A 26605-nucleotide genomic window follows, 5' to 3' on the forward strand; every position below is an offset into this window, starting at 1 on the left:
CATACACAGGAAATAGGAGTAATAAAGTACTGGACTTAATACACAGTGACTTATGTGGACCGTTTAATATCCCATCATTGGGAAATAACAGATTTGTGCTAATATTCTTGGATGATTTCTCTAGATACTGTGTGGCCTATTTGCTGAAAGAAAAAAGTCAAGTCACAGACATGCTGAAGAAATACGTAGCCATGGTGAGCAATAAATTTGAAAGAAAACCAAAGGTTCTTCAGACCGACAATGGTGGTGAGTTCACTTCACAAAGCATGCGCACATTTCTAGAACAAGAAGGCATTCAGCATATCACAACAGTAGCTTATACACCAGAGCAAAATTCTGTTGCAGAGAGAAAATTTAGGTCACTTGTGGAAATGACCAGATGTATGCTGTCAGATAGCAATCTCCCTAAAAGACTATGGGGGGAAGCCATTCTCACAGCAGTGTACCTACAAAACAGAATGCCAACTAAAGGCGCTGAGCGCACACCACATGAGACATGGCATGGTAGGAAGCCAAACCTGTCACACATAAGAACATTTGGAAGTACAGCATATGCTCATGTACCAAAGCAAAGAAGGCATAAGCTGGATTCCACAACAGAAAGGGGCATTTTAGTTGGCTATACTCCAGGACACAAAGGATATAGAATTTTGAATCTGAAAACTGGCATTGTTGGCATAAGACATGTTACATATTTTGATGAAAACAAAAGGGTTGATAAAGGCTGGATTATCCCAGATGAGCCTTATCATCCAGAATATGAAACTAGAACCATAATAGACATGCCAGTGTATATAAATGCCATACCAAGGCAGATGTCTGAAAGCAACTCATCTGTATCTAACGAGGAACAGGCAGAGGAAGCAGACACAGAAAGGATCATTGAAGAAGACAGTACAGTTGGAGAAGGGGAATCAATTGGAGAAGGACTCTCAGATATAGAGGATGCAGAAAGGTCAGACCAACCTGTTGTCAGACGCTCATCCAGGGAAAACAAAGGTGTTCCACCCCCAAGACTGTCTTACCTAACAAAGTCAGCAGAAGCTCAAGAGCCCTTAACATGGGATGAGATTGAGAAAATGCCAGCAGAAGAAGCTGCTGAATGGCATAAAGCTGCACAAGAAGAAATTGATGCATTGGATAAAAATAATACTTGGATTCTTACAAAATTACCTCCTGGCAAGAAAGCTATAGGATGCAAATGGGTATTCAAGTTAAAAAGGAATGCACAAGGAAAAGTGGAAAGGTATAAAGCCAGATTAGTCGCAAAGGGATATCTTCAAAAATATGGAGAAGATTTTGATGAAGTGTTTGCACCTGTAGTGAAACACACGACAATCAGAACACTTCTGAGCATTGCAGTCTCAAAAGGCATGCAAGTCAACCACATTGATGTGAAAACAGCGTTTCTTCACGGAGATATAACTGAAGACTTGTACATGGAACAGCCAACAGGTTTCATAAATACAAAACAAAGACAGCTAGTGTGTAAATTAAACAAAGGTCTTTATGGATTAAAGCAAAGTGCAAAATGTTGGAATGAAAAATTGCATGAAATATTGACAAATTTAGGATTTAAGCAAGGTGAAGCAGATAAATGTTTGTACACTAGGTGCACAAATGGACAATATGCATACATTTTAGCTTTTGTTGATGATCTGCTCATTGCAAGCAAAAGTGAGCAAGAGTACAAGGACATTGTAAAATATTTAAACCACAATGTTGAGATAAAAGAACTTGGTAATGTGTCATACTATCTTGGTATAGAAATTGAGAAACAAAATGATGGTTCTTATCTTCTAAGCCAGAAGCAGAAAATAAATGAGCTTATTGAAAGTTTAGGTATGCAAGATGCCCAAGTTGTAAGCACTCCCATGATCACTGATTTTCTGAAGGATGAAACAGTAAGAGAACCTTTACCAGATAACATCCAATATAGATCAGCCATAGGTAAGCTTTTATATCTAGCTACCACATACAGGGCTGATATAGCAAATGCAGTAGGAATTTTGAGCAGAAGGGTCAGCTCACCTACCAAATCAGATTGGACTGCAGTTAAAAGGATGGTAAGGTATTTAAAGGGTACCATTGATTGTAAATTAAAGATTTCAGCCAATAGTAATCCAAAACTAATATGTTACTGTGATTCAGATTGGGCAGGGGATCATTCTAATTATAAATCCACAAGTGGATATGTGTTTATGTATGGAAATGTACAAATTTCATGGGCCAGTCATAAACAAAGTATTGTGAGTCTGTCTTCTACAGAAGCTGAATATGTGGCCGTATCGGAAGCGTGCAGAGAACTGATGTGGATTGAAAAACTTTTGCTGGATTTCGGAATAGCTGAACAGAGACCAATCCAGATAATGGAAGATAATCAGAGCTGCATCCGACTGTCACAGAATGACAAGGTTCAGTCACGCACCAAGCACATCGCAACGAAATACCACAACGTGCGAGAGTTGGCGAAAGAAGGGGTCATCAGTCTACACTATTGTCACACCAGTGAGATGACAGCTGACATCATGACCAAACCGTTACCCAGAGAACATTTTGTGAATCTGCGTATAAAGCTTGGACTTTGTATGAATAAATAATTGCATGACAGTTATGCATGAGAAGGGGTTTGTTGGAATGTATTGTATTTTTACATGCATTGCCTGTCACCTATTATTTCTCTGTGATTACTCTGTGACCTCTGATGTGAATTACTTAGAGAGGTCACACAGCTATGCAACTTCCTGTGGGGGTTAGATGCAGCAGATGCAGCACATGGAGCACATGGAGCTCATGTTCTCTCCTAACCTGAGAGGATCTATGGTGTGAGCATCCATTACCATCTAAGCACATGGAAGGAGCTGATAATACAAATGTATAGTAATATGTATATATAAGCCTGTCTGATTATAATCTAACTACAAACTGTGAGTAAACAGATGTTTTGTTACTTCAACTTTAAAGTGACTCAGCAGTGAATTATTCTGGGTGAATGAGAGAGAGATGAAGAAAGAAATTAACATTTCTAAAGCTGAAGCTGTGTGTACTAAAATCTGCTAATTATTTACTACAAATAATCCAACAGTAAGGAAGGCATCAAGGAACTGGGTGAGGCACTTAGAAATGGAAGCCTGGGTGAGATCCGTGTTCACAGATAGGACAGACTGGAAACTCCCAGTGGCCAGAAAAGATAGAGAAGCAATGATCTTTAGGTGCACAGAGACAGGGTTGTTCCTATGGGTCCTGGGCTGCAGGAGGGGTTTGAGCTGGTCACAAACGTGCTGAATGGCAGCCCTATCAAAGCGTTACCTAGTGAGACACTGCAGGTCAGTGAGGTCTAGGAAACTGCTATGGGGCCTGAAAACTCTGGGGTGTGAGTACCTCCTGCAGTGCCTCCCCTCTTCCTCCAACATGTAAGCCACCTGGGCATTTAGTGCCTCCATTTCTCCACACTACAGGTGCAATGCAGTGACAGCAGATGAGGGTGAAAACGTTCCGACTACGGCACACAGACAATGGTAACAGGTACTCAACAAACTCTCAGCTTTCTTTCCAAACAACGATTCAGCTTTCTCTCCCAACAACTCTCTCGCCACTCTCCCAACTGCACAAAATCGCTAGTGGGCCTAAAGACGACTTCCCCCTTACCCTGGTCGCTTTTATTTCAGGTCTAACTAAGGACGTCCATGTTCCCACCCATGCGAAACCATTTCGCTAGCTTTTATACGCTGGGGGCACCCATCTCGTAACGCCGCCCCTAACACGCCCCCTGTGGGGACGACCATAGATGGGCGTCCTCGCGCTGAGGATGCCCTTATGGCCCTGTTTTGATTATTGGATTTGGGCGACCTTCTTTCACAGGGACCCCTATGTGTCTTTTGTGTCGCTTTTTGGATGCCCTTCTCTTTCAAAAATGAGCCTGCTAGTTACCTAAAAAGTGAAGCCCAGAATAACCAAGCATCATTTTGCTCTGAAACACCTGGGAAACAAAGCAACTCATCTATCTAGACTATTGAACTGACACCCAGTCCTGACCTGTACTGTGGCAGGTTGACACTTCTTCAGTAGTCAGCCACTCCCAGCTGGTCTGGTCAGTCTCTTTCTCCTCGCCGGGACTCCAGTTGAAAATTCGGTGGGTGTCAGGGTCGATAGCCACTGATAGCACAAGGGTAATGAAGTTGTTGTTTCACAGTCTGTCATGTACAACCAGAAGCATAGCTAGGGGGCACAAGGGGAGCAGCTGTTACCCCAAATAGATTTTGAACAAAAAGATGCCTATGTGGATCATTCTTTCAGTCTCACATCAGCACCTATTTTACAAACGTTTGCTCCTCTTGATGTCAAAACCTGGCTACACTTACAGTACACCAGTCTCTGGTGCCTAGTCTGGCACAACAATGAAGTCTTTATCTGCTGTCAGCTCACAGCTCCTCTTCCAGTTATTACTTAGGATTTTCTCTGGTGTTGCTCTATAGTTGCAGAAAAACAAACAGGTTGCTCATACCTTATGTGATGGTAAAGATTAGAATAAGGGAAAGGGAAGGGAAGGGCACCTAGAGGTACCTGAGTCCATAAGACACTCAGAGATTATATTTTGTAACACTGGGTATGTTCTTACATGTCACAGAATTCTGTCTCTCCTGGATCCCACTGCAGCTCCTTTTGAGTCTGGGCAGGTCACTTAACCCTCCATTTCCCCAGGTGCAAAATACGTACCTGTATGTAATATAAGTACATAAGTACATAAGTAGTGCCATACTGGGAAAGACCAAAGGTCCATCTAGCCCAGCATCCTGTCACCGACAGTGGCCAATCCAGGTCAAGGGCACCTGGCACGCTCCCCAAACGTAAAAACATTCCAGACAAGTTATACCTAAAAATGCGGAATTTTTCCAAGTCCATTTAATAGCGGTCTATGGACTTGTCCTTTAGGAATCTATCTAACCCCTTTTTAAACTCCGTCAAGCTAACCGCCCGTACCACGTTCTCCGGCAACGAATTCCAGAGTCTAATTACACGTTGGGTGAAGAAAAATTTTCTCCGATTCGTTTTAAATTTACCACACTGTAGCTTCAACTCATGCCCTCTAGTCCTAGTATTTTTGGATAGCGTGAACAGTCGCTTCACATCCACCCGATCCATTCCACTCATTATTTTATACACTTCTATCATATCTCCCCTCAGCTGTCTCTTCTCCAAGCTGAAAAGCCCTAGCCTTCTCAGCCTCTCTTCATAGGAAAGTCGTCCCATCCCCACTATCATTTTCGTCGCCCTTCGCTGTACCTTTTCCAATTCTACTATATCTTTTTTGAGATACGGAGACCAGTACTGAACACAATACTCCAGGTGCGGTCGCACCATGGAGCGATACAACGGCATTATAACACCTGGACTCCATACCCTTCCTAATAACACCCAACATTCTATTCGCTTTCCTAGCCGCAGCAGCACACTGAGCAGAAGGTTTCAGCGTATCATCGACGACGACACCCAGATCCCTTTCTTGATCCGTAACTCCTAAAGCGGAACCTTGCAAGACGTAGCTATAATTCGGGTTCCTCTTACCCACATGCATCACTTTGCACTTGTCAACATTGAACTTCATCTGCCACTTGCACGCCCATTCTCCCAGTCTCGCAAGGTCCTCCTGTAATCGTTCACATTCCTCCTGCGACTTGACGACCCTGAATAATTTTGTGTCATCGGCGAATTTAATTACCTCACTAGTTATTCCCATCTCTAGGTCATTTATAAATACATTAAAAAGCAACGGACCCAGCACAGACCCCTGCGGGACCCCACTAACTACCCTCCTCCACTGAGAATACTGGCCACGCAATCCTACTCTCTGCTTCCTATCTTTCAACCAGTTCTTAATCCATAATAATACCCTACCTCCGATTCCATGACTCTGCAATTTCTTCAGGAGTCTTTCGTGCGGCACTTTGTCAAACGCCTTCTGAAAATCCAGATATACAATATCAACCGGCTCCCCATTGTCCACATGTTTGCTTACCCCCTCAAAAAAATGCATTAGATTGGTGAGGCAAGACTTCCCTTCACTAAATCCGTGCTGACTTTGTCTCATCAGTCCATGTTTTTGTATATGCTCTGCAATTTTATTCTTAATAATAGCCTCCACCATCTTGCCCGGCACCGACGTCAGACTCACCGGTCTATAATTTCCCAGATCTCCTCTGGAACCCTTCTTAAAAATCGGAGTAACATTGGCTACCCTCCAGTCTTCCGGTACTACACTCGATTTTAGGGACAGATTGCATATTTCTAACAGTAGCTCCGCAAGTTCATTTTTTAGTTCTATTAATACTCTGGGATGAATACCATCAGGTCCCGGTGATTTACTACTCTTCAGCTTGCTGAACTGACCCATTACATCCTCCAAGGTTACAGAGAATTCGTTTAGTTTCTCCGACTCCCCCGCTTCAAATATTCTTTCCGGCACCGGTGTCCCCCCCAAATCCTCCTCGGTGAAGACCGAAGCAAAGAATTCATTTAATTTCTCCGCTACGGCTTTGTCCTCCCTGATCGCCCCTTTAACACCATTTTCGTCCAGCGGCCCAACCGACTCTTTGGCCGGTTTCCTGCTTTTAATGTATCTAAAAAAATTTTTACTATGTATTTTTGCTTCCAACGCTAATTTCTTCTCAAAGTCCTTTTTTGCCCTCCTTATCTCCGCTTTGCATTTGGCTTGGCATTCCTTATGATCTATCCTGTTACTTTCAGTTGGTTCTCTTCTCCACTTTCTGAAGGATTGTTTTTTGGCTCTAATGACTTCCTTTATCTTACTGTTTAGCCACGCCGGCTGACGTTTAGTCTTTTTTCCCTTTTTTCTAATACGTGGAATATATTTGTCCTGAACCTCCAGGATGGTGTTTTTAAACAGCATCCACGCCTGACGCAAGGTTTTTACTCTGCGAGCTGCTCCTTTCAGTCTTTTTTTCACCATTTTTCTCATTTTGTCGTAATCACCTTTTCTATAGTTAAACGCTAGCGTACTTGATTTCCTAGTTTCACTTCCTTCAATGCCAATATCAAAACCGATCATATTATGATCACTGTTATCAAGCGGCCCTCGTACCGTTACCCCCTGCACTAGATCATGAGCACCACTAAGGACTAAGTCTAGTATTTTTCCTTCTCTTGTCGGCTCCTGAACTAGCTGTTCCATGAAGCTGTCCTTGATTTCATCAAGAAATCTTATGTCCCTTGCGTGTACAGATGTTACATTAACCCAGTCTATATGCGGGTAATTGAAATCCCCCATTATTATTGTGTTGCCCAGTTTGTTTGCGTCCCTGATTTCCTTTAACATTTCCGCATCCGTCTGTTCGTCCTGGCCAGGCGGACGGTAGTACACTCCTATCACTATCCTTTTCCCCTTTGCACATGGAATTTCAATCCACAGTGATTCCAAGGAGTGTTTTGTTTCCTGCAGAATTTTCAATCTATTTGATTCAAGGCTCTCGTTAATATACAATGCTACCCCTCCACCAATCCGATTCACCCTATCACTACGATATAATTTGTACCCCGGTATGACAGTGTCCCACTGGTTATCTTCCTTCCACCAGGTCTCAGAGATGCCTATTATATCTAATTTTTCATTTAGTGCAATATATTCTAACTCCCCCATCTTATTTCTTAGGCTCCCGGCATTCGCATATAGACATTTCAAACTATGTTTGTTGTTCCTAAGTACATCATGCTTAGTACTTGACAGTATTAATTGGCAATCTTTTGTCTGATTTTTATTGTTATTTAAGGATACCCGATCTACTACAATCTCTTTTGCAACCTCACTATCAGGATACTCTATCTTCCCTGTTATGGTGATATCTTTGAAAGATACCTTATCCCGAACCATGCTCTTTTGAGCGACTGTCGGCCTTCCCCCCATTTCTAGTTTAAAAGCTGCTCTATCTCCTTCTTAAACGCCGATGCCAGCAGCCTGGTCCCACTCTGGTTAAGATGGAGCCCATCCTTTCGGAATAGGCTCCCCCTTCCCCAGAATGTTGCCCAGTTCCTAACAAATCTAAAGCCCTCCTCCCTGCACCATCGTCTCATCCACGCATTGAGACTCTGGAGCTCTGCCTGTCTCTTGGGCCCTGCGCGTGGCACAGGTAGCATTTCAGAAAATGCTACCCTGGAGGATCTGGATTTCAGCTTTCTACCTAAGAGCCTAAATTTTGCTTCCAGAACCTCTCTCCCACATTTTCCTATGTCATTAGTACCCACATGTACCAAGACAGCCGTCTCCTCCCCAGCACTATATAAAATCCTATCTAGGTGACGCGTGAGGTCCGCCACCTTCGCACCAGGCAGGCAAGTCACCAGGCGATCCTCACGTCCACCAGCCACCCAGCTATCTATATGCCTAATGATCGAATCACCAAGTACAACAGCTGTCCTAACCTTTCCCTCCCGGGCAATATTTGGAGATATATCCTCGGTGCGAAAGGATAGTACATCCCCTGGTGGGCAGGTCCTGGCTACAGGAGTACTTCCTACTTCACCAGGGTGATGCTCTCCTTCTAGGAGACCTCCCTCCTCCAAGGTAGCACAGGGGCTACCTGACTGGAGGTGGGACTTCTCTACAACATCCCTGTAGGTCTCCTCTATGTACCTCTCTGTCTCCCTCAGCTCCATCAAGTCTGCTACTCTAGCCTCAAGAGAACGGACACGTTCTCTGAGAGCTAGGAGCTCTTTGCATCGGGCACACACATATGACACCTCACCAATTGGGAGATAATCATACATGTGACACTCAATGCAAAAGACTGGATAGCACCCCTCTCGCTGCTGGACTGCTGACTCCATCTTAGTGTTTTTTGAGTTTTTCCGTAATTTAAAACTTGCTAAAGTATTAAGGATATCAGCCTATCACTAACTTACAGTTCCTCCTTTAAACCCCAATCTTCAAGTTCCGAAAGCACAAGCAAAATTTGTTCACTTACCAGAGAAATATCCTCTTCTCCCAGAACTTATTAGAAGGAAAGCTGGGCACCTCTCAACCAAGAAAAGGCTTACCAGGGGTTAGGCCGAAGCCAGCATTCCTCCCCCTGAGGGTCACCTGATCTTGGCTAAGAAGTACCTGGTAGCTTTTATTGCAATCATTGAGAGGTGGTATATCAGATCCCTTTCTGAGAGGTGGTATATCAGATCCCTTTCCCTTTTCCCTTTGTTTGAAGACCATAGCATAGACATCATCATCATCATACATACTATACATCATATCAAGTGAAAACTGTTCTCTGATTGGCTAAGCTGATCACATTGAATCTAGTTGAACCAATAGTGCATGAGTTAAGGCTTTCAATAATGAGGTCCCTGAGCAGACCAGAATAGTACTTGTTATCTAACTCATACATCTTGGTTCATATGCAACATTGATAACTAAGATTATCTCAGCTCTGTATCTCTGTAAAGCTCTCTCCTCCAAACCTCACACAGAGGAATGGATGAAGATGGCAAACACTCCTTTCACACAAACAAACATATCTTTGGATGATGTCAGAATCCAAGATGCAGTGCAAAAAGGAATCCATGACAGCCTTTAGTAGTTAGGTTCAGTGTGGCTAAGAAAGGCCAAAGTAGCCTCAGGCACACAATAAAGTATGAACAGGTTTTTACCCTTTGATAACATAGCCATGGAGGTGGCACTGAGCCTCTACAGAAACAGCCAGACAAAGGGATAAAGGTAAACCAAAAACTATATTGTTTCAACCAAATAAACCAACGCCTGTTACTTCACAAGCTAGCTGTCTTAAAATTAACATTTCCTGTAAATGGGTGAAAAAGTCCTTTCTGAGCTGGCATTTGGCTAGGTTCAAACCCAATATGCAGCAGGTCAAAGACAGTTTTACAGAGTCCAAGCCTAACTCTGGCCTGGATATACAGAATCAGGACTCATTAAAAAGACTGTTCCCTACCTTAGCAGTCCTTTATTCTATTATACACACTGAGTGGAGATATAGGTAGATGGGCAGTTTCCTTCTTCCTCAAGCCCATCTTCAGACACTGCAGCTCTTTCTGGGAACCTCTAGAAAATTCTTTCTCCTTGTTCTTGATCTCCTCATTCAGTTCCCACTCCAGGGATTTTAACCTCCTCTCTGCCTGTGCCTTGCCTCCTGGCTAGGCAGGCTAGCTTTGCCTCTCTTAAAGTGATCAAGTGAGAGAATGCAGTTCAGGAAACCTGGGCTTATCCAAGATGTTACTCCATTACATACTCCCACAGAGTAACATTTTATATTTCTCACTGTATTTAGAGGCTGACAAATGTACAAACCACTAGGGAGATAATATAAAAAACAGTTTATTCAGAATATTCATATCAAGTACCCGTCACGGTAGATTTGGACCCATGTTTTCATACTTCAATACATCATTTAATTATTTATTTATTGACATAAAAGACTTATTACCCACACTAAACATAAATCTAGGTTGGATACAGTTTGTTCCATTGATGTGGTTAAATAAGTCTACAGGCTTATGATGGTAGCTCTATATGTACAATCCATTTCCATGAGACCCATTCCTCCTTTGGCTCTAGGAATGTACCGTGTCGGTATACACTAGTTCTTATAGACTACCTTGTAAGTGTGGAGAAGTTTTCTTGTTTGTTTGTTCATCCAACTATTCAAGGTTTTTAAAAGGTCAGTCCTCAATTCCAAAACTATATGAGAGTACAGAAAACACAAGCTAGTTTATGGCTAGTATTATATACTTTGATGTTAGAGCACTTTTCAGTATCCCTTGTAATATTCTTTGATGGTCTTTTCTCTCAATACTTTATTCTAGAGTGTTTCTTCCTCCTCTACTCCTAGATAGTTATATATCTATTCCTGTTCAAGTTCCTTGATGGCACAATCATCAGTCGGAGAGATGTTTTCAGTTTTACTTAATTCCCATCCCAGGAAAGTTGCCTTAGCATCCAGGTCAAAAATCATCATCATCTGATTTTTTTTTTTAAATAAATGAAGTTGTCCTGCCAAATGTTGATCACTGGAACTAGAGCTCCAAGTCATCTACAAACAGCATTTTGCTCCATGCTGCATCAGGGTGGGTGCTGTTTAGAACCTGGTCCATTAAGTACATAAGTAATGCCACACTGGGAAAAGACCCATCGAGCCCAGCATCCTGTCCACGACAGCGGCCAATCCAGGCCAAGGGCACCTGGCGAGCCTCCCAAATGTACAAACATTCTATACATGTTATTCCTGGAATTGTGGATTTTTCCCAAGTCCATTTAGTAGTGGTTTATGGACTTGTCCTTTAGGAAACCGTCTAACCCCTTTTTAAACTCTGCTAAGCTAACTGCCTTCACCATATTCTCCTGCAATGAATTCCAGAGTTTACTTATGTGTTGGGTGAAGAAAGCTTTTCTCTGATTAGTTTTAAATTTACTACACTGTAGTTTCATCGCATGCCCCCTAGTCCTAGTATTTTTGGAAAGCATGAACAGATGCTTCACATCCACCTGTTCCACTCCACTCATTATTTTATATACCTCTATCATGTCTCCCCTCAGCCGTCTCTTCTCCAAGCTGAAAAGCCCTAGCCTCCTTAGTCTTTCTTCATAGGGAAGTCGTCCCATCCCCGCTATCATTTTAGTCACCCTTCGCTGCACCTTTTCCAAAATCTACTATATCTTTCTTGAGATGTGGCGACCAGAATTGAACATAATACTCAAGGTGTGGTCGCACCATGGAGCGATACAACAGCATTATAACATCCTCACACCTGTTTTCCATACCTTTCCTAATAATACCCAACATTCTATTCACTTTCCTAGCCGCAGCAGCACACTGAGCAGAAGGTTTCGGTGTATTATCGATGACGACACCTAGATCCCTTTCTTGGTCCGTAACTCCTAACGTAGAACCTTGCATGTCGTAGCTATAATTTGGGTTCTTTTTTCCCACATGCATCACCTTGCACTTGCTCACATTAAACATCTGCCATTTAGCTGCCCAGTCTCTCAGTCTCGTAAGGTCCTTCTGTAATTTTTCACAATCCTGTTGCGAGTTAACAACTTTGATTAACTTTGTGTCATCAACAAATTTAATTACCTCGCTAGTTACTCCCATCTCTAAATCATTTATAAATATATTAAAAAGCAGCACTCCTAGCACAGACCCCTGAGGAGCCCTTCTCCAGCCCATTTAACCCCACTTTCTGTTTCCTATCCTTCAACCAGTTTTTAATCCACAATAGGACATTTCCTCCTATCCCATGACCCTCCAATTTCCTCTGTAGCCTTTCATGAGGTACCTTGTCAAACGCCTTTTGAAAATCCAGATACACAATATCAACCGGCTCCCCTTTGTCCATATGTTTGTTTACTCCTTCAAAGGCAAGATTTCCACACACAAAAGCCGTGCTGACTTGGTCTCAGTAATCCATGTCCTCGGATGTGCTCTGTAATTTTCCACCCTAATGCAGCATGGATAAAAAAAATGGCCACCGTTGGTGGGACCATGGTGATTTAAAATACAAATAATTTATATATATTTTAAAAAAATATTCTTTAAGGTCCTCTATTACAAAGGCGTGCTAGCAATTCTCATTCGGAAAATGAGAGGAAGCCCATAGGAGCTGAATAGGCTTCTCTAATTTGCCATGCAGGAATTGCTAGTGTGGCTTTAAGAAGACAGTACTCCAATATGCCAACCTTTTTATGGCTGAGCTGGAAGAGACATTTCTGAATACATACCAGACCAAACCTCTAAAATACTACCGGTACATCGATGACATTTTTATGATTTGGACGGAGGGGGAAGAAACTCTGAAACAATTTTACTATTCCTTCAATACATACCATCCTACAATCAGATTCAAAATTGACTACTCCCCAGAAAAAGTCAATTTTTTGGACACCACAGTCTCAATCAGTGATGGCTGTATACAAACATCTATATACAAGAAACCCACAGACAGATGCAGCTACCTCCATAACTCCAGCTTCCACCCTTCACATACAAAAAGATCCATTATTTACAACCAAGCCACAAGATACAATCGTATCTGCTCGGACCCAGAGGATAGAGACGGACACCTTGAAACCCTGACTGCATCATTCAAACAGAAAGGCTACAACCCCAAAATAATCTTCAAGAATATTGCCTCCTCCCTCAAAACACCCGGGGAAAATCTGCTACAGTACAAAGAAAAAAAAGCCACAGACAGAATTCCCCTTGTAGTGACATACAACCCAGAGCTGGAGAAACTGAGGAAAATCATAAGAGACCTACAGCCACTACTTCAGGAAGATGAATTACTGAAAGAGATATTCCCTTCCCCACCAGTGCTGGCCTTCCGACAGCCACCAAATTTAAAACACAAGCTGATCAGAAGTAAACTTCCAACACAGACGGAAAAAGAAAAGGGCACATTTCCCTGTAACACAGCCAGCTGCAAACTATGCCAAAACATTTCACAAGACCCCACAGTCATTCACAAAGGAAAAATATTCAATATAAAGGACTATTTTACATGCTCATCTTCCAATGTGGTATATATCATTCAGTGTAAAAAAATGTAATGAAGGATGCTATATTGGAGAAACAGGCCAGATGCTTAAGACAAGATTCAATCTGCACAGACATCACATGAAAATAGCCGGTGCCAGTCAAGCCCCCACCCCTGTGGGCCAACACTTCACAAGACCAGAACACTACACCAGTGATTTCACAGTAAGAATACTGAAAGGTAATTTTAAAACAATACAGGAACATAAGACCTTTGAAATAAGAATGATTGAATATTTTGACACCCAACAAACAGGACTTAATAAGGATCTGGGTTTTCTAACCCATTATAAACCATAAAGCTGTATTTCTCTGTTTATTTCTCTGTTTATTACCCTCCTCTCACCTACCAACACCCATCCTGTTACAATATCAATGAAATGCTTTGATGTCCCCATGCATACCCTCACCCTCCCACTCTGTCAGACTGTCAAATAATGCTTTGACGTTTCTCTTATATATACTATCTGCTAACACATTTGCTTATTTCCGATCTGACGAAGAAGGGCAACCTTCGAAAGCTAATCAAGAAATGTATTAAGTTATGTCCAATAAAAAAGGTATCATCTTATTTTCTTTTCCATGTTTTATTTTGTTTGATTTCTATTGATAACCTAAAAGAAGCCCTAAATGATTAAGTAAAGTTTTTCATGATAGAGTATGGAAGATTTTTTTATGCCAATTAAGTTATTGACCTGTTGCTTTACTGCATTTGCTGTTATCATGTTCGTAGACAGGCTCTGAGGCTCTTTCCTTTAATTGTAAAGTTTGATAGGTATAAGTTATAGTAGCATAGTTGTACCTGTTTTGTAAATGATTGATTCCACATTGTTAAAGACTACGATTGAAGAGTATTTATGTTGACTGTGTGTTTGTTTCTCTTCTTATCCTTTTTTGTTGTGTACGCTGATCTATATGTTCCCCTCTTGTTGCCTTTCTGTTCTGTTATTAGGGTCAATTTGACACGTGGAGGGGCATAATCGAACGTCGCCAGCTAAATAGTTCGCTGGCGATCTATTGTGGCAGCGGCGCTACAGCTGGTCAGAACCGTATTATCGAAAAAGATGGCTGGCCATCTTTTCTTTCGATAATACAGTTTAGCCCGGCCAAATGCCAGAGATTGCCGGGGTTGAGATCGCCGGTTTTGTTTTTCAGCGATAATGGAAAAAAATGTCGGCCTTCTCAAACCCGGCGAAATCCAAGGCATTTGGTCATGGGAGGAGCCAGCATTTGTAGTGCACTGGTCCCCCTCACATGCCAGGACACCAACTAGGCACCCTAGGGGTCAGTGCGGTGGACTTCAGAAATAGCTCCCACATACATAGCTCCATTACCACAGGTGCAGAGCCACCAACCCCTCCCCCAAAACCCACTACCCACAAATGTACAACACTACTGTAGCTCTTAGGGGTGAAGGGGGCAACTACATGTGGGTACAGTGGGTTTTGGAGGGCTCCCATTACCAGCACAAGTGTTACAGGTGGGGGGGATGGGCATGGGTCCGCCTGCCTTAAGTGCACTGCGGTACCCACTAAAAGTGCTCCAAAGACCTGCATACACGCAGGCCTATAGGACTTGTTGCTGCTGTATAACCTTGGCACACCAGTTGACACCTGAAGACTAATTTCTTTGAAAACGTCCTTTATTTGAATAAGCACGTTTACTCACAGTTAACTGCAGATCAGAGGTTGTGCCCCACTGGCAAAGAGTCTCCCTGGTACTGAGATTAGAAGTAGGTCAGAGCTGGCAGAATGGTGTACAATGCCCTCTTCCAGCAACATTCAAGGTAATTACTAAGTTCTCTAACGTGGGTAACACATGAAAGGGATCTAAAATTGGCTTACAAAAATGGCCACTACCTCATGGACTAACGGAAACAAAACAGGGCACACTCTGACCCAGTTAGCAGGGGGAAAAGCACTATGGGAGTAAAGCCCACTACCCTACACCCACCACAATGCATTGCTGATGTGACTCTGCAGTGCACCTAACAGAAAAGGTGTCACACTCAACCGAGAGCCACATCACAATCAGGGAAAGGCTGTCAGAGGATAGAACACATTCTGCTGTCATGGAGGTGGGTACGGCAGTTGAGGCTGGCATACAGGCTGGCAAAAAAAGTTTTCTATTTTTATTTTTTTAGTGTGGGAGGGAGTTGGTGACCACTGGAGGAGTACGGGAAGGTCATCCCCGATTCCTTCTGGTGGTCATCTGGTGAGTTGGGGCACCTTTTTGAGGCTTGGTCGTAAAAATAAAAGGACCAAGTAAACCCGGCAAAATACTGCTTAATGCCGCTTTTTTTATCCATTATCAGTGAAAGCCAGCCATCTGGTAGCTATGCCCATGCCCGCCCATGTCCTGCCTTTGCTAAGCCGCTTTTGATTATATCGATTTCGCCACTTTTAAGAAATTGCTGGCCATCTCCCGATTTATGTTGGGAAATGGCCGGCGATCACTTTCGAAGATAAGCTTGATATTCTATTAGCGACAATATTGGCATATTTTCTGTCAACATCTATTGCTGTGAACAGCTTATAAATCATTGGCAGACAAGTTATAGGTCTATAATCGTAGGAAAGGTTATGTGGTACTAAGAAAGATAGAGTTAACTTTATGACTTTAAAAGAAATACAAGAACTTGTCTTAAGTGAGTTACTAACAAACACTGACTTAGCTGACCTCAGAAGGCCAGAAAGTACAAATAGAAATGTTTACTACAGACCTTCCTATTTATATTGACAAAGAAAGGCCTTCAGATAAGAGAGGTTACAGAAGGTCTGAAACTGACCAGAATTTTTGATAGATGTATTCTTTTGGAAAAGTAAAGCATATGTGTTTAACTAAAGAAATCAGGTTAAAAATGTTAGTCTATTATTAATAGTAGTTGATAAATGCTATGTGACAGGTTTTTCCTTTGTACTATGCCCTTATACTTAAGAACACAAGTATATAAGTATTGCCATCCTGGGATAAATCAAGCCCAGCATTCTGTTTCCAACAGTGGCCAATCCAGGTTACAAGTACCTAGCAACATCCTAAAACAGTACAATACTTTTTATGCTGCTTATCCTAGAAATAAGAAGTGAATTTTCCCGAAGTTCATTTTAATAATGGCTTACGGACTTCTCTTTTAGGAAGCTATCCAAACCTTTTTTAAACCCCACTAAGCTAACTTCTTTTATTACATTCTCTGGCAATGAATTGTAGAGTTTAATTACACATTGAGTGAAGAAATATTTTCTCCGATTCATTTTAAATGTACTACTTTGTAGCTTCATTGCGTGCCTCCTAGTCCTAGTATTTTTGAAAAGTGTAAACAAGCGATTCACATCTACCCGATCACTCCACTCATTATTTTATAGACCTCTATCATATCTCCCCTCAGCCGTCTTTTCTCCAAGCTGAAGAGCCCTAGCCACTTTAGCCTTTCCTCATAGGGAAATTGTCCCATCCCCTTTATCAGTTTCATCGCCTTTCTCTGTACATTTACTAATTCTACTATATCTTTCACAGAATTGCACACAATATTCGAGGTGCAGTCGCACCATAGAGCGATACATCCTCATTTTTGTCTTCCATTCCTTTCCTAATAATACATAACATTCTATTTGCTTTCTTAGATGCCACCGCCACACACTGAGCAGAGGGTTTCAATGTATCATCAATGATGACGCCTAGATCCCTTTCCTGGTTAGTGACTCCTAATGTGGAACCTTGCATTACATAGCTATAGTTCAGGTTCCTCATTCCCACATGCATCACTTCACACTTGTTCACGTTAAACATCATCTGTCATTTGGATGCCCAGTCGCCCAGTCTCATAATGTCCTCTTCTAATTTTTTCAATCTTCTTGCGATTTAACAACTTTGAAGAACTTTGTGCCATCAGCAAATTTAATTACCTCACTAGTTACTCCCATCTCTAGATCATTTATAAATACGTTAAAAAGCAGTGGCCCCACCACAGACCCCTGGAGAACCCTACTATCTACCCTTCTCCATTGAGAATACTGACCATTTAACCCTACCCTCTGTTTTCTATCTTTTAACCAGTTTTTAATCCACAATATAACAATTACCTCCTATCCCATGACTCTGCAATTTCCTCTGGAATCTTTCATGAGATACTTTGCCAAATGCCTCTTGAAAATCCAGATACACAGTATTGACCGGCTCAACTTTATCCTCATTTGTTCACCCCTTCAAAGAAATGGTGAGGCAAGATTTCCCTTCATTAAATCCATCCTGGATTTCTCTCATTAATCCATGCTGTTGAATATACTGTCCAGCTTATAATCGAACGAGAAAAACGCCCAAGTTCCGACCTAAATCGGGAGATGGGCGTTTATCTCACAAAAATGAATAACGCGGTATAATCAAAAGCCGAATTTGGGACGCTTTCAACTGCACTCCGTCGCGGATGCGGACAAAGTGGACGGGGGCGTGTCGAAGGCGTGTCGAAGGCGGAACTGGGGCGTGGTTATCACCCGAACAGAGATGGGCGCCCTTCGCCGATAATGGATGCGTTTGTAGCTAGAATTTAGGGCACTTTTCCTGGACCCTGTTTTTTCACGAATAAGGCCCCAAAAAGTGCCCTAAATGACCAGATGACCACTGGAGGGAATCGGGGATGACCTCCCCTGACTCCCCCAGTGGTCACTAACCCCCTCCCACCACAAAAAAATGTTTCACAACTTTTTATTTTCACCCTCAAATGTCATACCCTCCTCCCAGGCAGCAGTATGCAGGTCCCTGGAGCAGTTGTTAGGGGGTGCAGTGGACGTCAGGCAGGTGGACCCAGGCCCATCCCCCCTACCTGTTACAATTGTGCTGCTTAATGCTTATTAGTCGTCCAACCCCCCCAAACCCACTGTACCCACATGTAGGTGCCCCCCTTCACCCCTTAGGGCTATAGTAATGGTGTAGACTTGTGGGCAGTGGGTTTTGAGGGGGATTTGGGGGGCTCAACACACAAGGGAAGGGTGCTATGCACCTGGGAGCTCGTTTACCTGTTTTTTTTGTTTTTGTAAAAGTGCCCCCTAGGGTGCCCGGTTGGTGTCCTAGCATGTGAGGGGGACCAGTGCACTACGAATCCTGGCCCCTCCCACGAACAAATGCCTTGGATTTATTCGTTTTTGAGCTGGGCACTTTCCTTTTCCATTATCGCTGAAAAGCAAAACGCCCAGCTCACACATTCGCGAATAAAACATGGGCGTCTATTTTTTATCGATAATACGGTTCGGTCCGCCCCTTCACGGACCCGTTCTCGGAGATTAACGCCCATGGAGATAGGCGTTTCTGTTCCATTATGCCCCTCTGTGTAATTTTGCTCTTTATAATAGTCTCTACCATTTTGCCTGGTACCAACATCTCTCTCACAGATCTATAATTTCCCAGATCATCACTGGAACCTTTTTAAAAAATTGGTGTTACATTGGCCACCCTCCAATCCTCTAGTATCATCTTGATTTTAAAGATAAATTCGTTATTACTAAAAATAGTTCTCCATTTTTCAATTCTATCAGTACTCTGGGATGAATACCATCCAGTCCGGGCGATTTGCTACTCTTCAATTTGTCAAATTGCACCATTATATCTTCCAGGTTAAAGAGATTTCATTCAGTTTCTCTGACCTGTCAACTTTAAATATCATTTCTGGCACCATTATCTCTCCCAAATCTTCCTCGGTGAAGACTGAAGCAAAGAATTCATTTAATCTCTCTGCTATGGCTCAGTCTTTCCTGAGTGCTCCTTTTACCTCTCAGTCATCTAATGGTCCAACTGATTATTTTGCAGGCTTCTTGCTTTTAGTGCCTGGTGTAATTTTTTTTACCTTTGCAACTGCTCCAAGTTATTTTCCCCACTGTTCTTCTAATTTTATCATAATCTCCTTTTTGAAAGTTAAATGCTAATGTATTATTTATTTTTGTTACATTTGTACTCCACACTTTCCCACTCATGGCAGGCTCAATGTGGCTTACATGGGGCAATGGAGGGTTAAGTGACTGTGCCTGAAGTGGGAATTGAACTCAATTCCTCAGGTCCAAAGTCCACCACCCTAACCACTAGGCCACTCCTCCACTTCCTGTGTGTACTTTCTCCACAGTCAATATCAAATCTGATCATATTATGATCACTGTTATCAAGCAGTCCCAGCACCATTACCTTCTGTACCAGATCATGAGCTCCACTAAGGACCAGGTCTAGAATTTTTCCTCCTCTTGTCGGCTCCTGAACCAGCTGCTCTGTAAAGCAGTCCTTGATTTTATCAAGGAATTTTACCTCCATATCATGCCCTGATGTTACATTTACCCAGTCAATATCAGGGTAATTGGAATCACCCATTATTATTGTGTTCCCCAGTTTGTTAGCTTCCCTAATTTCTGATAACATTTCTACATCTATCTGTTTATCCTGACCAGGTGGATGGTAGTACATTCCTATTACTATCCTTTTCCCCTTTACACATGGAATTTCAATCCATAATGGATTCCAAGATGTGTTTTGTGTCCTGCAGAATTTTCAATCTATTTGATTCAAGGCCCTCCTTAATATACAATGCTACTCCTCCACCAATTCGATCCACCCCATCAATATGATATAATTTGTACCCTAGTATGACAGTGCCCAACTGGTTATCCTCCTTCTACCAGGTCTCAAGAGATGCCTATTATATCTAATTTTTAATTTAGCACTGCGTATGTTTAGTAGCACTATAGAAATGATAAGTAGTAGTAGTATATTCTGGCATTCACATATAGGCATTTCAAACTATGGGGGTTGTTTACTAAAGCTTAGCTTGAGTTATCTGCAGCAGGGCTTTAGTAAAAAAAAATTATGTTTTTTGTTCCTATTTACATCTTGCTCAGCAGTTGACAGTGTTAATTTGCACTATTTTATCTGCTTTTTATTCAAAGACACATGCAGTCTCATTTTTGAAAGAGAAGGACGCCCATCTTTCGACACAAATTGGAAGATGGGCGTCCTTCTCACAGGGTCACTCAAATCGGTATAATTGAAAGCCAATTTTGGACGTCCCCAACTGCTTTCTGTCTCAGGGACAACCAAAGTTCACGGGGGCGTGTAGAGGCTTAGCAAAGGCGGGACTTGGGCGTGCCTCATGGACATTCTCGACCCATAATGGAAAAAAAAAGGGCGTCCCTGAAGAGCACTTGGACGACTTTACCTTGTCCTTTTTCTCTTATGACCAAGGCACAAAAAGGTGCCTGAACTGACCAGATGACCACCAGAGAGAATCTGGGATGACCTCCCTTTACTCCCCCAGTAGTCACTAACCCCCTCCTACCCTAAAAATATCTTTCAAAATATTTTGTGCCAGTCTCTATGACAGCCTCAAATGTCCCTGGAGCAGTTTTAGTGGGTGCAGTGCATTTCAGGCAGGCAGACCCAGGCCCATCCCCCCCTACCTGTTACACTTGTGGTGGTAAATGTGAGCCCTCCAAAACCCACCAGAAACCCACTGTGCCCATATCTAGGTGCCCCCCCCTTCACCTGTAAGGGCTATGGTAGTGGTGTACAGTTGTGGGTAGTGAGGTTTTGTGGGGTTGGGGGGCTTAGCACACAAGGTAAGGGAGCTATGTACCTGGGAGCAATTTCTGAAGTCCACTGCAGTGCCCCCTAGGGTGCCTGGTTGGTGTCCTGGCATGTCAGGGAGACCAGTGCAGTACAAATGCAGGCTCCTCCCATGACCAAAGGGTTTGCATTTTGTCGTTCCTGAGATGGGCTTCCTTGGTTTCTATTATTGCTGAATATCAGAAACGACCAAGTCTAGGGACAACCATCTCTAAGGATGACCTAAATTTCAAGATTTGGTCGTCCCCGACTGTATTATCGAAACGAAAGATGGACGTCCATCTTGTTTCGATAATACAGGTTTCCCTGCCCCTCCACCGGGATGTTTTGTGAGGACGTCCTCAGAAAAACTTGGGCGTCCCTTTCAATTATGCCCCTCCTGGTCTACTAAGGTCTCTATTGCAACCTCACTATCAGGATATTCTATCTTCCCTGTTTTGGTGATATCTTTGAAAGATACCTTGTTCCGAACCATACGCTGTTGGCCTTCCCCCAGGTTCCACTTTACAAACTGCTCTATCTTCTTTTTAAATATTGATGCCAGCAGCCTTGTCCAACCTTGGTTAAGGTGAAACCCATCATTCCTGAATAGACTCCCCCTTCCCCATAATGTTGCCCTGATCCTTAAAAATCTAAAGCCATCTTCCCTGCACCATTGCCTCATCCACACATTGAGACTCTGGGGCTCTGCCTGTCTGTTGGGCCCTGCGCATGGACCGGGGAGTATTTCAGAAAATGCTACCATAGAAGTTCTGAATTTGAGCTTTCTATCTAAGAGCCTACATTTGGTTTCCAAATCCTCTCTTCCACATTTTACTATGTCATTGGTACCCACATGTACCAATACAGCTGGCTCCTCCCCAGCACTATCTAAAATCCTATCTAGGTGACACATGAGGTCTGCCATCTTCACACCAGGCAAGAAAGTGACCAGGCAATCCTCATGTCCACCAGCCACCCAGCCATCTTCATGCCTAATAATTGAATCACCAACTACAGAAGTCATCCTAATCCTTCCCTCCTGGGAAGAAGCTCCTAGAGACACATCCTCAGTGTGAAAGGATATTGCATTCCCTGGTAGGCTATTCCTGGATACAGGAATACTTCCAGCTGCACCAGGGAGATGTTCTCCTTTTAGAATACCTCCCTCCTCCAAGGTAGCACAGAGGCTGCCAGACTGGAGGTGGGACTTTTCTACAGCATCCCTGTATGCCTCCTCTATGTACTTCTCTGTATCCCTTAGCTCGTCCAAGTCTACTACTCTAGCCTCAAGAGAATGGACATGTTCTCTGAGAGCAAGGAGAACACACACACATATAACCTCTCAGCAATTGGGAGATAATTATACTTGACACTCAATGCAAAAGACTGGATGGCACTCCTCTTGCTGCTGGACTGCAGTCTGCATCTTAGTATTATAGAGTTGTTTAATTAAAACTTCTTAAGGTACTAGGGATATCAGATGAATATAAAGAGCCTGAAGATTATATTTATTTTATGTATTTGCTACATTTGTACCCCACATTTCCCCACCTATTTGCAGGCTCAATGTGGCTTACATTATATTACAAACGATATAGTTATGAACAGAGTAAGAGGTTTCTTCTAAATTAACATATTACTATGTAAGAAATAAGGAAGATATGTCTGTAGAATAATGTACATAACACATAATAAAAAAACAATAATATATGATGACCAATAATGATAATATGGCTAATGTGATGTAATTTGTAATTTATTTATTGTTTGCTTCTCAGAAACTAGTTAAGGGCCCTGTTTACTAAGCTGTATTATAGGCACATTAGCATTTTTAACATGCTTTAACCATGTATGCGTATTAACCATGTACGCGCCTACAATATCCCTTCAAGCACCTACACGGTTAGCGCTAATTGTGTGGTAAAAATGTTAACACGCCTTAGTACGCAGGGCCCTAAATGTAATTAAAACTCTAATGAAAACTCTCCTCTTGTTGTCCTAATTAGAATAATTGATTATAAATGAAGAGTTGAGCTGGGGTGAATGGGATTGAGGACTGAACTAAGCCCTGCTGTACTTTCTAGTCTGTTAATGCTGTGGCAGAAAATTCAAGTTTTAAAACTATGGGGAAAAGGATATGGAGACTAGCTAATAACGTTTGCTTCTTTCTTTCTTTCTTTCTTTCTTTCTTTCTTTCTTTCTTTCTTTCTTCCTTCCTTTTTTTTCCAAGAAATTTTATTGTATTTTTTTGTAAGTGAAATACATAAACCAATAAGTAAACATATGTAATAAAAAAACAATACAGAATTTATGCATAGGAAACGGCATCATGTTTGCTTCTTTCTTTCTTTCTTCCTTTCTTTCTTTCTCTCTTTTTTTTTAATTCTGTGTTTATCAATATTCTACAATTCCTCTTTTAAACCCAATAAGTTATCTAGCATGGAGCAAAATAATGTCACTTACCCAGAGAAATGTCCTCTTCTCTCTTAACTTCTCAGAAGTTCTACTTCATATTTGCTTAGATAAGTTCAACCTTCTAAAAAAGTATGTCTTGCCGATGCTGTGGAATTCTATGCAGATGGATTGATTACCTCATATGTAGTTAAGGGTATAAATGTAAGCATTTGGATTATCATAATAATTCAGGGAGACTTGGAAGGAGAGAGACTTTTTTTCCAGTCTTCCGTCCTTATTGCAATAAATTATATTGGGCAGCACTAATAAAAAGGCCAGTTTTACTGATCCTGTGTCGTACAGTGAATATTATTTTCTCAAAAGTTATATACTTTCCACAGTTACTTGTATCTCCCTTTGGAAATAGAATTGTTTTTCCTGTTATAAGCCAACATGATGTCAAATCTGGCTGCCTTCTCATTTGATTTTTGCAGTTTGTCATGTCTTGGTGAAGGATGTTAACTGTTTGAGACAAAAGTTGATCACTCCATCTGGGCCTGGGCTCTTCCAGTTTGGGCTCTTGTTTTCCTATTGTCCAACTATTTTGTTGTTACTTTAGGCCATTCCTTAGTTATATTGTTTGCCCGTTCCAATTTTCTTATATGCAGGGTAGCCATTCTACGTTTTGGTTGTCCACATATAACTTTCTCCAGAATGTTTCTGGTTCAGCTTTAGTTGATGTTCTTTTCAGTTCACTGTAGAACTGTTTTCAATTTTTTTCTAAATAATTTATTTTGGCATCTGTCTTTTCTGTTTTGCTCATATCTCCACACAATTTGTTCTTCAGCTGTTATTTTCAATTTATAATTGGAGCATATAAATTTAAGATCTTCCTCTGTTAATACAGCACGCTCCAATTTGATGCTTTGGATCTTTCTTATATCTTTGGTGATCTTGATCCTTTTAGAAAGTCCATCTATCGAGGAAACATCTGCTCTCAATGATTTTATTTTTCCTTAGATGTGATTTTTTTTCCAAGAAGAAAATATCTCTCTTTTTCCTATGTCCTTGTTGATAAAACTCTCTCAGTAATAATTTTGGCTGCACAGTATTATATTCGGTTAACTTCTGCAATTTCTATATGTAGTCCTTTTTATACAGGTTATGACCTTAGTCATCTTATTTATCATACTTTTTACTCTAGATGTCAAATTCAACTTGGGTAACCTTTCCCTCTTCTGAAACCCAGCACATTAATTAAGCTATGTATAAATAGGCTAGCAGTTCAATTGCTAATTCTGGTTCTTAATCCTGCATTTCTCTTTCCTTTTCAGTTGACTTCTGTTCCTGTCCTTCATTTATCATGCTATATTGCATTTCTAGAACTCCTCTCTCCACTTCCACCTCATCTATCACAAGAATCTTCCTGTTGATGTTTCTGAATGCTGTGGTTGCTGTGGTTGAGTTTTCCTTCAAAACTCCTTGTTGAACCCCCTTTCTCTCTATTTCCCTTTCTGTAGCATCACTCAGCTGTTTTAAGATGTTCTTACTCAGGTGCCATTCTTGTTTTGTCAGGGGAAATTTCTACAAACAGGTTAGTTTTGCGCATACCATGACAGGAATGAACCTCACTCCTAAGCCAGGGTATGTGATCTCAGTCTCTCAGATTTAATACTAATGTTCCACATAGTACTTGTAGTGAGAATACACATATGACTGGGAGATAATCATGCATGTAACAAGCTGGATAGCCCCCATATTATTGCTAGACAGCTGTTTTCATCTTAGTATTGGTGAGTTGCTTGTCTGAAGTTGAGGTAAGGATGCTTAAATTGAAGTCCCTTAAGTTTTGAGGTGTATTTTATGCTATTTATTTTGTGTTTGTTTAAAGATAAATTGGAGGAACAAGAATTAATCTATTACTGATTAATCATGTGCTGATGAAAATCTCCAATTAAGCCTTGTAGGAAAAGGGAAAATAAGACGATATACTACTGCCTTTCTGTGATTATTGCAACTACATTCAAAGCAGTTTATATAGTATATACAGGTACTTATTTGTACCTGGGGCAATGGAGGGACTTGCCCAGGGTCACAAGGAGCTGCAGAGGGAATCAAACCCGGTTCCCCAGGATCAAAGTCTACTGCACTAACCAAAATGTTCCTCCTTTCTTCTTGGCCTAAAAAGCTATAAATCTAAGAATGAGCTTTGGGGTTGGTGGGAGGGAATTAAACATTAATAGAAAGCTTTGCTACTTTAGCCCATTTTTAAAACCGAATTTTTAAGTCCACTAAGAGAAAACTTTCCAGTCAATACTCAGCCAGTAGTGATCATTGTTTTGTTTTCTTTTTTAATGTGCTGACTGTTGCTGGTTGAATTAGACCCAGCTATTCAATATCTTGGTTTCACTGGACATGTGCTGGCCATATGTACTTATGTGGGTCCCTGTATAGGGGATTAGTAATTTCTCCTCCCCCTCAATTCTGAGCCTCACTCATGAACCCCTCCCCCCTGAGAACAGACCCCCCCCCACACACACATACACCTTCCTGGCACCCTCCCAATAGCAGACTCCCCTCCCAGCACAGTTATATATGGAAGGCTGACCCCTAGCAGTGGTGCTGCAAGACTACTACTACTACTACAGGTCACAGTGATCATTTTTCAGAGGGAGTCGCCAGGGGCAGGAACAAGTGGGGTTTGCTTCTGCCCAGCCTATCCTACTAGACCACCAAGGAGCTTAAGATAAGCCTGAAAGGACCTATAGGTGGCTGAGTGAGGGGGGCTGTTCTTGGGAGGGATGCCAGGAAGGGTTTATGCTATTGGGAGGGTGCTAAGAGGGGTTCTGTTCTTGGTGGGTGCCAGGAAGGGGGTAAGGTAATGTAAGGAGAGTTGGGAGATGTGTTGGACCTTTATTGTTGGGGAGATGGGAGGAAGAGGGATCACATCTTGTTGGTGGAGGGAGGAAAGGGGATTGGACCTTATTGGCGGGGGATGGGAGGGAGGGAGGATCATACTTTATTGGTGTGGAGTAAGAGGGAGGGGGATCACCTTCAGGTTTGCTACCAAGTAGTTATATTGATGC

The sequence above is a fragment of the Microcaecilia unicolor genome, chromosome 2 (assembly GCF_901765095.1).
Source record: "Microcaecilia unicolor chromosome 2, aMicUni1.1, whole genome shotgun sequence".
Taxonomy (NCBI): domain Eukaryota; kingdom Metazoa; phylum Chordata; class Amphibia; order Gymnophiona; family Siphonopidae; genus Microcaecilia; species Microcaecilia unicolor.